The 14,240-nt window shown below is 45.5% G+C and overlaps 1 protein-coding gene across 1 annotated transcript in view; it reads left to right on the forward strand.

Annotated features, from left to right (window-relative positions):
* Nucleotides 1-6,333: 6,333 nt before the first annotated feature.
* TLN1 (talin 1) overlaps nucleotides 6,334-14,240 on the forward strand; it is a 57,093-nt gene continuing 49,186 nt past the window's right edge. Inside the window, exon 1 of the mRNA XM_072131828.1 lies at nucleotides 6,334-6,483. The gene's annotated coding sequence lies outside the window, so the exon portion shown is untranslated. The remainder of the gene's footprint in view (nucleotides 6,484-14,240) is intronic.

Consider the following 14,240-nt stretch of genomic DNA (forward strand, 5'->3'; position numbering starts at 1 on the left):
GACAGGGAGATCAGACCCACCGGGAGATCAGACTCACCGGGAGATCAGACTCACCGGGAGATCAGACTCACCGGGAGATCAGACTCACCGGGAGATCAGACTCACCGGGAGATCAGACTCACCGGGAGATCAGACTCACCGGGAGATCAGACAGACGTGGAGATCAGACAGACGTGGAGATCAGACAGACGTGGAGATCAGACCAGAGAAACGGGAGATCAGATCAGAGAAACGGGAGATCAGACCAGAGAAACGGGAGATCAGACCAGAGAAACGGGAGATCAGACCAGAGAAACGGGAGATCAGACCAGAGAAACGGGAGATCAGACCAGAGAAACGGGAGATCAGACCAGAGAAACGGGAGATGAGACCGGGAGATGAGACCGGAGAAACGGGAGATCAGACCCGGGGGAACAGACAGGGAGATCAGACCCGGTGATGAGACAGACAGGGAGATGAGACAGACAGGGAGATCACACCAAAAAATAGAAAACCCATTAGGTATGGGCATATAAACAAAATACCTTAGGGTAAAATAGGATATTACCAAAAAAAAGGGGTTCGAAAGAACACAGAAACAAATAATAACCATAAATATACTTTATTTCAATCAAAATAGATGTTAAAAACCAAACATAATACAGCATACATGAACGGACACAAATGATATAAAATTGTGTGCATACCACATAACGGTAGAAACTAGCCAGTACAAATTATAACACACTATATAAGAATAAAGAGTGCACAATGAGATGGGACAATGCCCAAAAGTAAGTAAACTGAGAGTGTACAACACAAAGCTGTAAACCAATGGCTATAATACTATACCAAGGAGAGGATCACACAGACAATGCCCCATGGGCCCCATCTCATTGTGCACTCTTTATTTTTATATAGTGTGTTATAATTTGTACTGGCTAGTTACTACCGTTATGTGGTATGCACACAATTTTATATCATTTGTGTCCGTTCATGTATGCTGTATTATGTTTGGTTTTTAACATCTATTTTGATTGAAATAAAGTATATTTATGGTTATTATTTGTTTCTGTGTTCTTTCGAACCTCTTTTTTTTGGTAATAGACAGGGAGATCAGACAGACAGGGAAATGAGACAGACAGGGAGATCAGACCGGAGAAACAGGAGATCAAACCTGGAGATCAAACAGGGAGATCATACCGGAGATCAGACAGACAGGGGGATCAGACAGGGAGATCAGACTGGAGAAACGGGAGATCAGACCCGGGAGAACAGACTGGGAGATCAGACCCGGAGATCAGACCGGAGAAACGGGAGATCAGACCGGGAGATGAGACAGACCGGGAGATGAGACCGGAGAAACGGGAGATCAGACCCGGGTGAACAGACAGGGAGATCAGACCCGGAGATCAGACAGACAGGGAGATCAGACCGGAGAAACGGGAGATCAGACTGGGAGATCAGAAAGGGAGATCAGTCAGACAGGGAGATCAAACAGGGAGATCAGACCGGAGAAACGGAAGATCAGACAGGGAGATCAAATGTGGAGATCAGACAGACGTGGAGATACGACAGACGGGGAGATTAGACCGGAGAAACGGGAGATCAAACCCGGAGATCAAACAGGGAGAGGAGACCGGAGAAACGGGAGATCAGACCCGGGAGAACAGACTGGGAGATCAGACAGACAGGGAGATGAGACCGGAGAAACGGGAGATCAGACCCGGAGATGAGACAGACAGGGAGATGAGACAGACCAGGAGATCAGACAGACCCGGAGATCAGACAGACCCGGAGATCAGACAGACCCGGAGATCAGACAGACCCGGAGATCAGACAGACTCCGGGGAACTGAGCGGGGAAGCGACACATGCAAGATATCGAGTGCAGGATCTTAGTAACTCCCCGCACAGCGCATTATACACGGACAATGCACTTACATGCATCAGGAAGAAGAATGTGAACTCCGGGGACCTGAGCGGGGAAGTGACACATGCAGGATATCGGGCGCAGGACCTTAGTGACTCCCCACACAGCGCATTATACACGGACAATGCAATTACATGCACCAGGAAGAAGAATGTGAACTCCGGGGACCTGAGCGGGGAAGTGACACATGCAGGATATCGGGCGCAGGACCTTAGTGACTCCCCACACAGCGCATTATACACGGACAATGCAATTACATGCACCAGGAAGAAGAAGGTGAACTCCTGGGACCTGAGCGGGGAAGTGACACATGCAGGATATCGGGCGCAGGATCTTAGTGACTCCCCGCACAGTGCATTATACACGGACAATGCACTTACATGCACCAGGAAGAAGGTGAACTCTGGGGACCTGAGCGGGGAAGTGACACATGTAGGATATCGGGCGCAGGATCTTAGTGACTCCCCGCACAGCACATTATACACGGACAATGCACTTACATGCACCAGGAAGAAGGTGAACTCCGGGGACCTGAGCAGGGAAGTGACACATGTAGGATACCAGGCGCAGGATTTTAGTGACTACCCGCACAGCGCACGGACAATGCACTTACATGCACCAGGAAGGAGGTGAGCTCCTGGGACCTGAGCGGGGAAGTGACACATGCAGGACATCGGACGCAGGATCTTAGTGACTCCCTGCATAGCGCATTATACACGGACAGTGCACTTACATGATCCCCTCCTGTGTGATACAGCCTGTGGGTGTATCTGATCCCCTCCTGTGTGATACAGCCTGTGTGTGAATCTGATCCCCTCCTGTGTAGTACAGCCTGTGGGTGTATCTGATCCCCTCCCGTGTGATACAGCTATTGTGTGTATCTGATCCCCTCCTGTGTGATACTGCCTGTGGGTGTATCTGATCCCCTCCTGTGTGATACTGCCTGTGGGTGTATATGATCCCCTCCTGTGTGGTACAGCCTGTGGGTGTATCTGATACCGTCCTGTGTGATACAGCCTGTGGGTGTATCTGATACCGTCCTGTGTGATACAGCCTGTGGGTGTATCTGATCCTCTCCTGTGTGATACAGCCTGTGGGTGTATCTGATCCTCTCCTGTGTGGTACAGCCTGTGGGTGTATCTGATACCGTCCTGTGTGATACAGCCTGTGGGTGTATCTGATACCGTCCTGTGTGATACAGCCTGTGGGTGTATCTGATCCCCTCCTGTGTGATACAGCCTGTGGAAGTATCTGATCCTCTCCTGTGTGATACAGCCTGTGGGTGTATCTGATTCCCTCCTGTGTGATACTGCCTGTGAGTGTATCTGATCCTGTCCTGTGTGGTACAGCCTGTGGGTGTATCTGATCCTCTCCTGTGTGATATGGCCTGTGGGTGTATCTGATCCTCTCCTGTGTGATACTGCCTGTGGGTGTATCTGATCCTCTCCTGTGTGATATAGCCTGTGGGTGTATCTGATCCTCTGCTGTGTGATACTGCCTGTGGGTGTATCTGATTCCCTCCTATGTGATACTGCCTGTGAGTGTATCTGATCCTGTCCTGTGTGGTATGGCCTGTGGGTGTATCTGATCCTCTCCTGTGTGATACAGCCTGTGTGTGTATCTGATCCTGTCCTGTGTGATACTGCCTGTGTGTGTATCTGATCCTCTCCTGTGTGATACTGCCTGTGGGTGTATCTGATCCTCTCCTGTGTGATATAGCCTGTGGGTGTATCTGATCCTCTCCTGTGTGATACTGCCTGTGGGTGTATCTGATCCTCTGCTGTGTGATACTGCCTGTGGGAGTATCTGATTCCCTCCTATGTGATACTGCCTGTGAGTGTATCTGATCCTGTCCTGTGTGGTACATCCTGTGGGTGTATCTGATCCTCTCCTGTGTGATATAGCCTGTGGGTGTATCTGATCCTCTCCTGTGTGATACTGCCTGTGGGTGTATCTGATCCTCTCCTGTGTGATATAGCCTGTGGGTGTATCTGATCCCCTCCTGTGTGATACAGCCTGTGTGTGTATCTGATCCTGTCCTGTGTGGTACAGCCTGTGGGTGTATCTGATCCTCTCCTGTGTGATACAGCCTGTGTGTGTATCTGATCCTCTCCTGTGTGATACTGCCTGTGGGTGTATCTGATCCTCTCCTGTGTGGTACAGCCTGTGGGTGTATCTGATACCGTCCTGTGTGATACAGCCTGTGGGTGTATCTGATCCCCTCCAGTGTGATACAGGCTGTGGAAGTATCTGATCCTCTCCTGTGTGATACAGCCTGTGGGTGTATCTGATTCCCTCCTATGTGATACTGCCTGTGAGTGTATCTGATCCTGTCCTGTGTGGTACAGCCTGTGGGTGTATCTGATCCTCTCCTGTGTGATATAGCCTGTGGGTGTATCTGATCCTCTCCTGTGTGATACTGCCTGTGAGTGTATCTGATCCTCTCCTGTGTGATACTGCCTGTGGGTGTATCTGATCCCCTCCTGTGTGATACTGCCTGTGGGTGTATCTGATCCCCTCCTGTGTGGTACAGCCTGTGTGTGTATCTGATGCCCTCCCGTGTGATACTGCCTGTGGGTGTATCTGATCCCCTTCGTGTGTGTAACTGCCTGTGGGTGTATCTGATCCCCTTCCTGTGTGATACTGCCTGTGGGTGTATCTGATCTCCTCCTGTGTGATACAGCCTGTGGGTTTATCTGATCCACTCCTGTGTGATACAGCCTGTGGGTGTATCTGATCCTCTCCTGTGTGATACTGCCTGTGTGTGTACCTGATGCCCTCCCGTGTGATACTGCCTGTGGGTGTATCTGATCCCCTCCCGTGTGATACAGCCTTTGTGTGTATTTGATCCCCTCCTGTGTGATACAGCCTGTGTGTGTATCTGATCCTCTCCTGTGTGATACTGCCTGTGTGTGTATCTGATGCCCTCCTGTGTGATACTGCCTGTGGGTGTATCTGATCCTCTCCTGTGTGGTACAGCCTGTGGGTGTATCTGATCCCCTCCCGTGTGGTACAGCCTGTGGGTGTATCTGATCCCCACCTGTGTGGTACAGCCTGTGTGTGTATCTGATCCCCTCCTGTGTGATACAGCCTGTGGGTGTATCTGATCCTCTCCTGTGTGATACAGCCTGTGTGTGTATCTGATCCCCTCCCGTGTGATACTGCCTGTGTGTGTATCTGATCCCCTCCCGTATGATACTGCCTTTGTGTGTATCTGATCCTCTCCTGTGTGATACTGCCTTTGTGTGTATCTGATCCCCTCCTGTGTGGTACAGCCTGTGGGTGTATCTGATCCCCTCCTGTGTGATACTGCCTTTGTGTGTATCTGATCCTCTCCTGTGTGATACTGCCTGTGGGTGTATCTGATCCCCTCCTGTGTGATACTGCCTTTGTGTGTATCTGATCCTCTCCTGTGTGGTACTGCCTGAGGGTGTATCTGATGCCCTCCCGTGTGATACTGCCTGTGTGTGTATCTGATCCTCTCCTGTGTGGTACTGCCTGTGTGTGTATCTGATCCCCTCCTGTGTGATACAGCCTTTGTGTGTATCTGATCCTCTCCTGTGTGATACAGCCTGTGTGTGTATCTGATCCTCTCCTGTGTGATACAGCCTGTGTGTGTATCTGATCCTCTCCTGTGTGATACAGCCTGTGTGTGTATCTGATCCTCTCCTGTGTGATACAGCCTGTGTGTGTATCTGATCCCCTCCTGTGTGATACAGCCTGTGTGTGTATCTGATCCTCTCCTGTGTGATACAGCCTGTGTGTGTATCTGATCCTCTCCTGTGTGGTACTGCCTGTGTGTGTATCTGATCCTCTCCTGTGTGATACTGCCTGTGGGTGTATCTGATCTCCTCCTGTGTGATACAGCCTGTGTGTGTATCTGATCCCCTCCCGTGTGATACTGCCTGTGGGTGTATCTGATCCCCTCCTGTGTGATACTGCCTGTGGGTGTATCTGATCCCCTCCCGTGTGATACTGCCTGTGTGTATCTGATGCCCTCCTGTGTGATACTGCCTTTGTGTGTATCTGATCCCCTCCCGTGTGATACTGCCTGTGTGTATCTGATGCCCTCCTGTGTGATACAGCCTGTGGGTGTATCTGATCCCCTCCCGTGTGATACTGCCTGTGTGTGTATCTGATCCCCTCCCGTGTGATACTGCCTGTGTGTGTATCTGATCCCCTCCCGTGTGATACTGCCTGTGTGTATCTGATGCCCTCCTGTGTGATACTGCCTGTGTGTATCTGATCCCCTCCCGTGTGGTAAGCCTGTCGATGTATCTGATCCCCTCCCGTGTGATACTGCCTTTGTGTGTATCTGATCCCTGTGGCGCGCGGCTCCGCTGCCAGTACTAGTGATGGCGGATACGCGTCTCCCCTCAGGTCGCTGCCAGTAGTGAAAATGGCGGTGCGGACCATAGAGTGGAGCTGCGGGTAGAGCGGCGGCGGGAGCGCACAGCGCCCTGAGCAGCGGCCCCTGGCGGCAGTAACGCGGCGCTGCAGGCGGTGTGGGGGGAGAGCGGTCCCGGGCGGGGTCGGACACTGAGGAGTCAGAGAGAAGCCGAGGACGGAGAGGTAAGTGCGGCCCGGGCTCCGAGTGTGGCCCCGGGGGAGCGGGGGGCAACTTACACAACTTTATACACTGCCAGAGTACCGGGAACTTCATGCACACCCCCTGTACACTATATACTGTACTGTATACCCTCCTGTAGACTATATACTGTACTGTATACCCCCTGTATACTATATACTGTACTGTATACTATATACTGTACTGTATACTATATACTGTGCTTTATACCCCCTGTATACTATATACTGTACTGTATACCCTCCTGTACACTATATACTGTACTGTATACTATATACTGTGCTGTATACCCCCTGTATACTATATACTGTACTGTATACTCTCCTGTACACTATATACTGTACTGTATACCCTCCTGTATACTATATACTGTACTGTATACCCCCTGTATATTATATACTGTCCTGTATACTATATACTGTACTGTATACCCCCTGTATACTATATACTGTACTGTATACCCCCTGTATACTATATACTGTCCTGTATACTATATACTGTGCTGTATACCCCCTGTATACTATATACTCTCCTGTATACCCTTCTGTACACTATATACTGTCCTGTATACCCTCCTGTATACTATATACTGTCCTGTATACCTCCCTGTAAAATATATACTGTCCTGTATACCCCTGCATACTATATACTGTGCTGTATACCCTCCTGTATACTATATACTGTACTATATACCCCCTGTATACTATATACTGTCCTGTATACCCCCTGTATACTATATACTGTCCTGTATACCCCTGTATACTATATACTGTGCTGTATACCTCCTGTATACTATATACTGTGCTGTATACCTCCTGTATACTATATACTGTCCTGTATACCCCCTGTATACTATATACTGTCTTGTATACCCCCCTGTATTCTATATACTGTCCTTTATACCCCCCTGTATACTATATACTGTCCTGTATACCCCCTGTATACTATATACTGTGCTGTATACCTCCTGTATACTATATACTGTGCTGTATACTATATACTGTACTCTTTACTATATACTGTGCTGTATACCTCCTGTATACTATATACTGTCCTGTATGCTCCCCTGTATACTATATACTGTGCTGTATACCCCCTGTATACTATATACTGTACTATATGCCCCCTGTATACTATATACTGTCCTGTATACCCCCTTGTATACTATATACTGTACTATATACCCCCCGTATACTATATACCCTCTGTAAAATATATACCGTCCTGTATACCCCCTGTAAAATATATACCGTCCTGTATACCCCCTGTATACTATATACTGTCCTGTATACTATATACTGTGCTGTATACCCCCTGTATACTATATACTGTACTGTATACCCCATGTATACTATATACTGTACTGTATACCCCATGTATACTATATACTGTCCTGTATACCCCCCTGTATACTATATACTGTCCTGTATACCCCCCTGTATACTATATACTGTCCTGTATACCCCCCTGTATACTATATACTGTCCTGTATACCCTCCTGTATACTATATACTGTACTGTATACCCTCCTGTATACTATATACTGTGCTGTATACCCCCTGTATACTATATACTGTGCTGTATACTATGTACTGTGCTGTATACCCCCTGTATAATATATACTGTACTGTATACCCTCTGTATACTATATACTGTGCTGTATTCCCTCCTGTATACTATATACTGTGCTTTATACCCCCCTGTATACTATATACTGTGCTGTATACCTCATGTATACTATATACTGTGCTGTATACCTCCTGTATACTATATACTGTGCTGTATACCTCCTGTATACTATATACTGTGCTGTATACCTCCTGTATACTATATACTGTACTCTATACTATATACTGTACTCTATACTATATACTGTACTGTATACCCCCTGTATACTATATACTGTACTCTATACTATATACTGTGCTGTATACCTCCTGTATACTATAAACTGTACTGTATATCCTCTGTATACTATATACTATGCTGTATACCTCCTGTATACTATATACTGTACTGTATACCCTCTGTATACTATATACTGTGCTGTATTCCCTCCTGTATACTATATACTGTGCTTTATACCCCTCTGTATACTATATACTGTAATGTATACCTCATGTATACTATATACTGTGCTGTATACCTCCTGTATACTATATACTGTACTCTATACTATATACTGTACTCTATACTATATACTGTACTCTATACCCTCCTGTATACTATATACTATGCTGTATTCCTCTTGTATACTATATACTGTGCTGTATACCCTCTGCATACTATATAATGTGCTGTATATTATATACTGTGCTGTATACCCTCTGCATACTATATACTGTACTGTATACTATATACCGTACTGTATACTATATACTGTACTGTATACCCTCCTGTATACTATATACTGTGCCGTATACCCTCCTGTATACTATATACTGTGCTGTATACCCTCCTGTATTCTATATACTGTGATGTATACCCTCCTGTATACTATATACTGTAGTGTATACTATATACTGTATGGTAAACTATATACTGTGCTCTATACCTCCTGTATACTATATACTGTACTGTATACCCCCTGTATACTATACTGTATAACCTCCTGTATACTATATACTGTACTGTATACCCCCTGTATACTATATACTGTGCTGTATAGCCCTGTATACTATATACTCTACTGTGTACCCTCCTGTATACTATATACTGTGCTGTATAGCCCTGTATACTGTATACTCTACTGTATACCCTCCTGTATACTATATACTGTGCTGTATACCCCTGTATACTATATACTGTGCTGTATACCCCTGTATACTTTATACTGTGCTGTATACCCCTGTATACTATATACTGTGCTGTATACCCCTGTATACTATATACTGTACTGTATATCCCATGTATACTATATACTGTACTGTATACCCTCTGTATACTATATACTGTACTGTATACCCCCTGTATACTATATACTGTACTCTATACTATATACTGTACTCTATACTATATACTGTACTCTATACCCTCCTGTATACTATATACTATGCTGTATTCCTCTTGTATACTATATACTGTGCTGTATACCCTCTGCATACTATATAATGTGCTGTATATTATATACTGTGCTGTATACCCTCTGCATACTATATACTGTACTGTATACTATATACCGTACTGTATACTATATACTGTACTGTATACCCTCCTGTATACTATATACTGTGCCGTATACCCTTCTGTATACTATATACTGTGCTGTATACCCTCCTGTATTCTATATACTGTGATGTATACCCTCCTGTATACTATATACTGTAGTGTATACTATATACTGTATGGTAAACTATATACTGTGCTCTATACCTCCTGTATACTATACTGTATAACCTCCTGTATACTATATACTGTGCTGTATAGCCCTGTATACTATATACTCTACTGTGTACCCTCCTGTATACTATATACTGTGCTGTATAGCCCTGTATACTGTATACTCTACTGTATACCCTCCTGTATACTATATACTGTGCTGTATACCCCTGTATACTATATACTGTGCTGTATACCCCTGTATACTATATACTGTACTGTATATCCCATGTATACTATATACTGTACTGTATACCCTCTGTATACTATATACTGTACTGTATACCCCCTGTATACTATATACTGTACTGTATATCCCATGTATACTATATACTGTACTGTATACCCTCTGTATACTATATACTGTACTGTATACCCCCTGTATACTATATACTGTACTGTATACCTCCTGTATACTATATACTGTGCTGTATACCCACCTGTATACTATATACTGTATATACTATATACTGTATGGTATACTATATACTGTGCTGTATACCCTCCTTATACTATATACTGTACTGTATACCCTCCTTATACTATATACTGTGATGTATACCCACCTGTATACTATATACTGTATATACTGTATGGTATACTATATACTGTGCTGTATACCCTCCTTATACTATATACTGTACTGTATACCCTCCTTATACTATATACTGTGCTGTATACCCACCTGTATACTATATACTGTATATACTATATACTGTATGGTATACTATATACTGTGCTGTATACCCCCTGTATACTATATACTGTACTGTATACCCCCTGTATACTATATACTGTACTGTATATCCCATGTATACTATATACTGTACTGTATACCCTCTGTATACTATATACTGTACTGTATACCCTCTGTATACTATATACTGTGCTGTATACCTCCTGTATACTATATACTGTGCTGTATACCCCCTGTATACTATATACTGTGCTGTATACTATATACTGTATGGTATACTATATACTGTGCTGTATACCCTCCTTATACTATATACTGTACTGTATACCCTCCTTATACTATATACTGTGATGTATACCCACCTGTATACTATATAATATACTATATACTATATACTGTACGGTATACTATATACTGTGCTGTATACCTCCTGTATACTATATACCGTACTGTATACCCTCCTGTATACTATATATTGTGCTGTATACCCCTGTATACTATATACTGTACTGTATACCCTCCTGTATACTATATGCTGTGCTGTATACCCCCTGTATACTATATGCTGTGCTGTATACCCCCTGTATACTATATACTGTACTGTATACTATATACTGTGCTGTATACATCCTGTATACTATATACTGTACTATATACCCCCTTTATACTGTACACCCCCTGTATACTATATGCTGTCCTCTATACCCTCCTGTATGCTGTCCTCTATACCCTCCTGTATGCTGTCCTCTATACCCTCCTGTATGCTATATGCTGTCCTCTATACCCTCCTGTATGCTATATGCTGTCCTCTATACCCTCCTGTATGCTGTATGCTGTCCTCTATACCCTCCTGTATGCTATATGCTGTCCTCTATACCCTCCTGTATGCTATATGCTGTCCTCTATACCCTCCTGTATGCTATATGCTGTCCTCTATACCCTCCTGTATGCTGTATGCTGTCCTCTATACCCTCCTGTATGCTATATGCTGTCCTCTATACCCTGCTGTATGCTGTCCTCTATACCCTCCTGTATGCTATATGCTGTCCTCTATACCCTGCTGTATGCTGTCCTCTATACCCTCCTGTATGCTGTATGCTGTCCTCTATACCCTCCTGTATGCTGTCCTCTATACCCTCCTGTATGCTGTCCTCTATACCCTCCTGTATGCTGTATGCTGTCCTCTATACCCTCCTGTATGCTATATGCTGTCCTCTATACCAGTGATGGCAGACCTTTTAGAGGCCGAGTGCCCAAACTACAACAAAGACCTGCTTATTTATCGTAAAGTGCCAGCACAGAAATTTAATTAGTGATTTATACTCCCTGCTCTGTCACAGTTTTCAGTGATACCAGCCCCTGAGGACACCAATAAAGCAGAAAATAGTCCCAGGTACAGCTGTCACTTTAAAATAGCTCTGTGCACAGCAAGTCCTGAGCTGTCTGGGACTGCAGGAAGATACCTGGAGTCCTCTCTGGTGATGGCCTGAGTGCCCACAGAAAGGGCTCAGAGTGCCACCTCTGGCACCAGTGCCATAGGTTAGCCATCACTGCTCTATACCCTCCTGTATGCTATATGCTGTCCTCTATACCCTCCTGTATGCTGTATGCTGTCCTCTATACCCTCCTGTATGCTGTCCTCTATACCCTCCTGTATGCTGTCCTCTATACCCTCCTGTATGCTGTATGCTGTCCTCTATACCCTCCTGTATGCTATATGCTGTCCTCTATACCCTCCTGTATGCTATATGCTGTCCTCTATACCCTCCTGTATGCTATATGCTGTCCTCTATACCCTCCTGTATGCTATATGCTGTCCTCTATACCCTCCTGTATGCTGTCCTCTATACCCTCCTGTATGCTGTCCTCTATACCCTCCTGTATGCTGTCCTCTATACCCTCCTGTATGCTGTATGCTGTCCTCTATACCCTCCTGTATGCTATATGCTGTCCTCTATACCCTCCTGTATGCTATATGCTGTCCTCTATACCCTCCTGTATGCTGTCCTCTATACCCTCCTGTATGCTGTCCTCTATACCCTCCTGTATGCTGTATGCTGTCCTCTATACCCTCCTGTATGCTATATGCTGTCCTCTATACCCTCCTGTATGCTATATGCTGTCCTCTATACCCTCCTGTATGCTGTATGCTGTCCTCTATACCCTCCTGTATGCTGTATGCTGTCCTCTATACCCTCCTGTATGCTGTCCTCTATACCCTCCTGTATGCTGTCCTCTATACCCTCCTGTATGCTGTATGCTGTCCTCTATACCCTCCTGTATGCTGTATGCTGTCCTCTATACCCTCCTGTATGCTGTATGCTGTCCTCTATACCCTCCTGTATGCTGTATGCTGTCCTCTATACCCTCCTGTATGCTGTCCTCTATACCCTCCTGTATGCTGTATGCTGTCCTCTATACCCTCCTGTATGCTATATGCTGTCCTCTATACCCTCCTGTATGCTGTCCTCTATACCCTCCTGTATGCTGTCCTCTATACCCTCCTGTATGCTGTCCTCTATACCCTCCTGTATGCTGTCCTCTATACCCTCCTGTATGCTGTCCTCTATACCCTCCTGTATGCTGTCCTCTATACCCTCCTGTATGCTGTCCTCTATACCCTCCTGTATGCTGTATGCTGTCCTCTATACCCTCCTGTATGCTGTATGCTGTCCTCTATACCCTCCTGTATGCTGTATGCTGTCCTCTATACCCTCCTGTATGCTGTATGCTGTCCTCTATACCCTCCTGTATGCTGTATGCTGTCCTCTATACCCTCCTGTATGCTGTATGCTGTCCTCTATACCCTCCTGTATGCTGTATGCTGTCCTCTATACCCTCCTGTATGCTATATGCTGTCCTCTATACCCTCCTGTATGCTGTCCTCTATACCCTCCTGTATGCTATATGCTGTCCTCTATACCCTCCTGTATGCTATATGCTGTCCTCTATACCCTCCTGTATGCTATATGCTGTCCTCTATACCCTCCTGTATGCTGTCCTCTATACCCTCCTGTATGCTGTATGCTGTCCTCTATACCCTCCTGTATGCTATATGCTGTCCTCTATACCCTCCTGTATGCTGTCCTCTATACCCTCCTGTATGCTGTCCTCTATACCCTCCTGTATGCTGTCCTCTATACCCTCCTGTATGCTGTCCTCTATACCCTCCTGTATGCTGTCCTCTATACCCTCCTGTATGCTGTCCTCTATACCCTCCTGTATGCTGTATGCTGTCCTCTATACCCTCCTGTAGAAAGGCACATCTAGACACGGGATTCCCTGCTCGTTGTCTCCTCTGGGAAATCCCCTGCATAGGACAAGGAGTTCGGTACCAAAAATGACCGAACTCGAAACTGAACCGTTCTGAGCTTCAAGGTAACGAAAAATGACTGAGGTCAGACGCAGCTATAAGATATATAGATACAGGAGGACTATGGCCTGGACACCTCTCACTTCTCTCTATAGAGGAGGACTATGGCCTGGACACCTCTCTCTTCTCTCTATAGAGGAGGACTATGGCCTGGACACCTCTCTCTTCTCTCTATAGAGGAGGACTATGACCTGGACACCTCTCTCTTCTCTCTCTATAGAGGAGTACTATGGTCTGGACACCTCTCTCTTCTCTATAGAGGAGGACTATGGCCTGGACACCTCTCTCTTCTC

This window comes from Engystomops pustulosus, unplaced genomic scaffold (assembly GCF_040894005.1).
Source record: "Engystomops pustulosus unplaced genomic scaffold, aEngPut4.maternal MAT_SCAFFOLD_149, whole genome shotgun sequence".
NCBI lineage: Eukaryota > Metazoa > Chordata > Amphibia > Anura > Leptodactylidae > Engystomops > Engystomops pustulosus.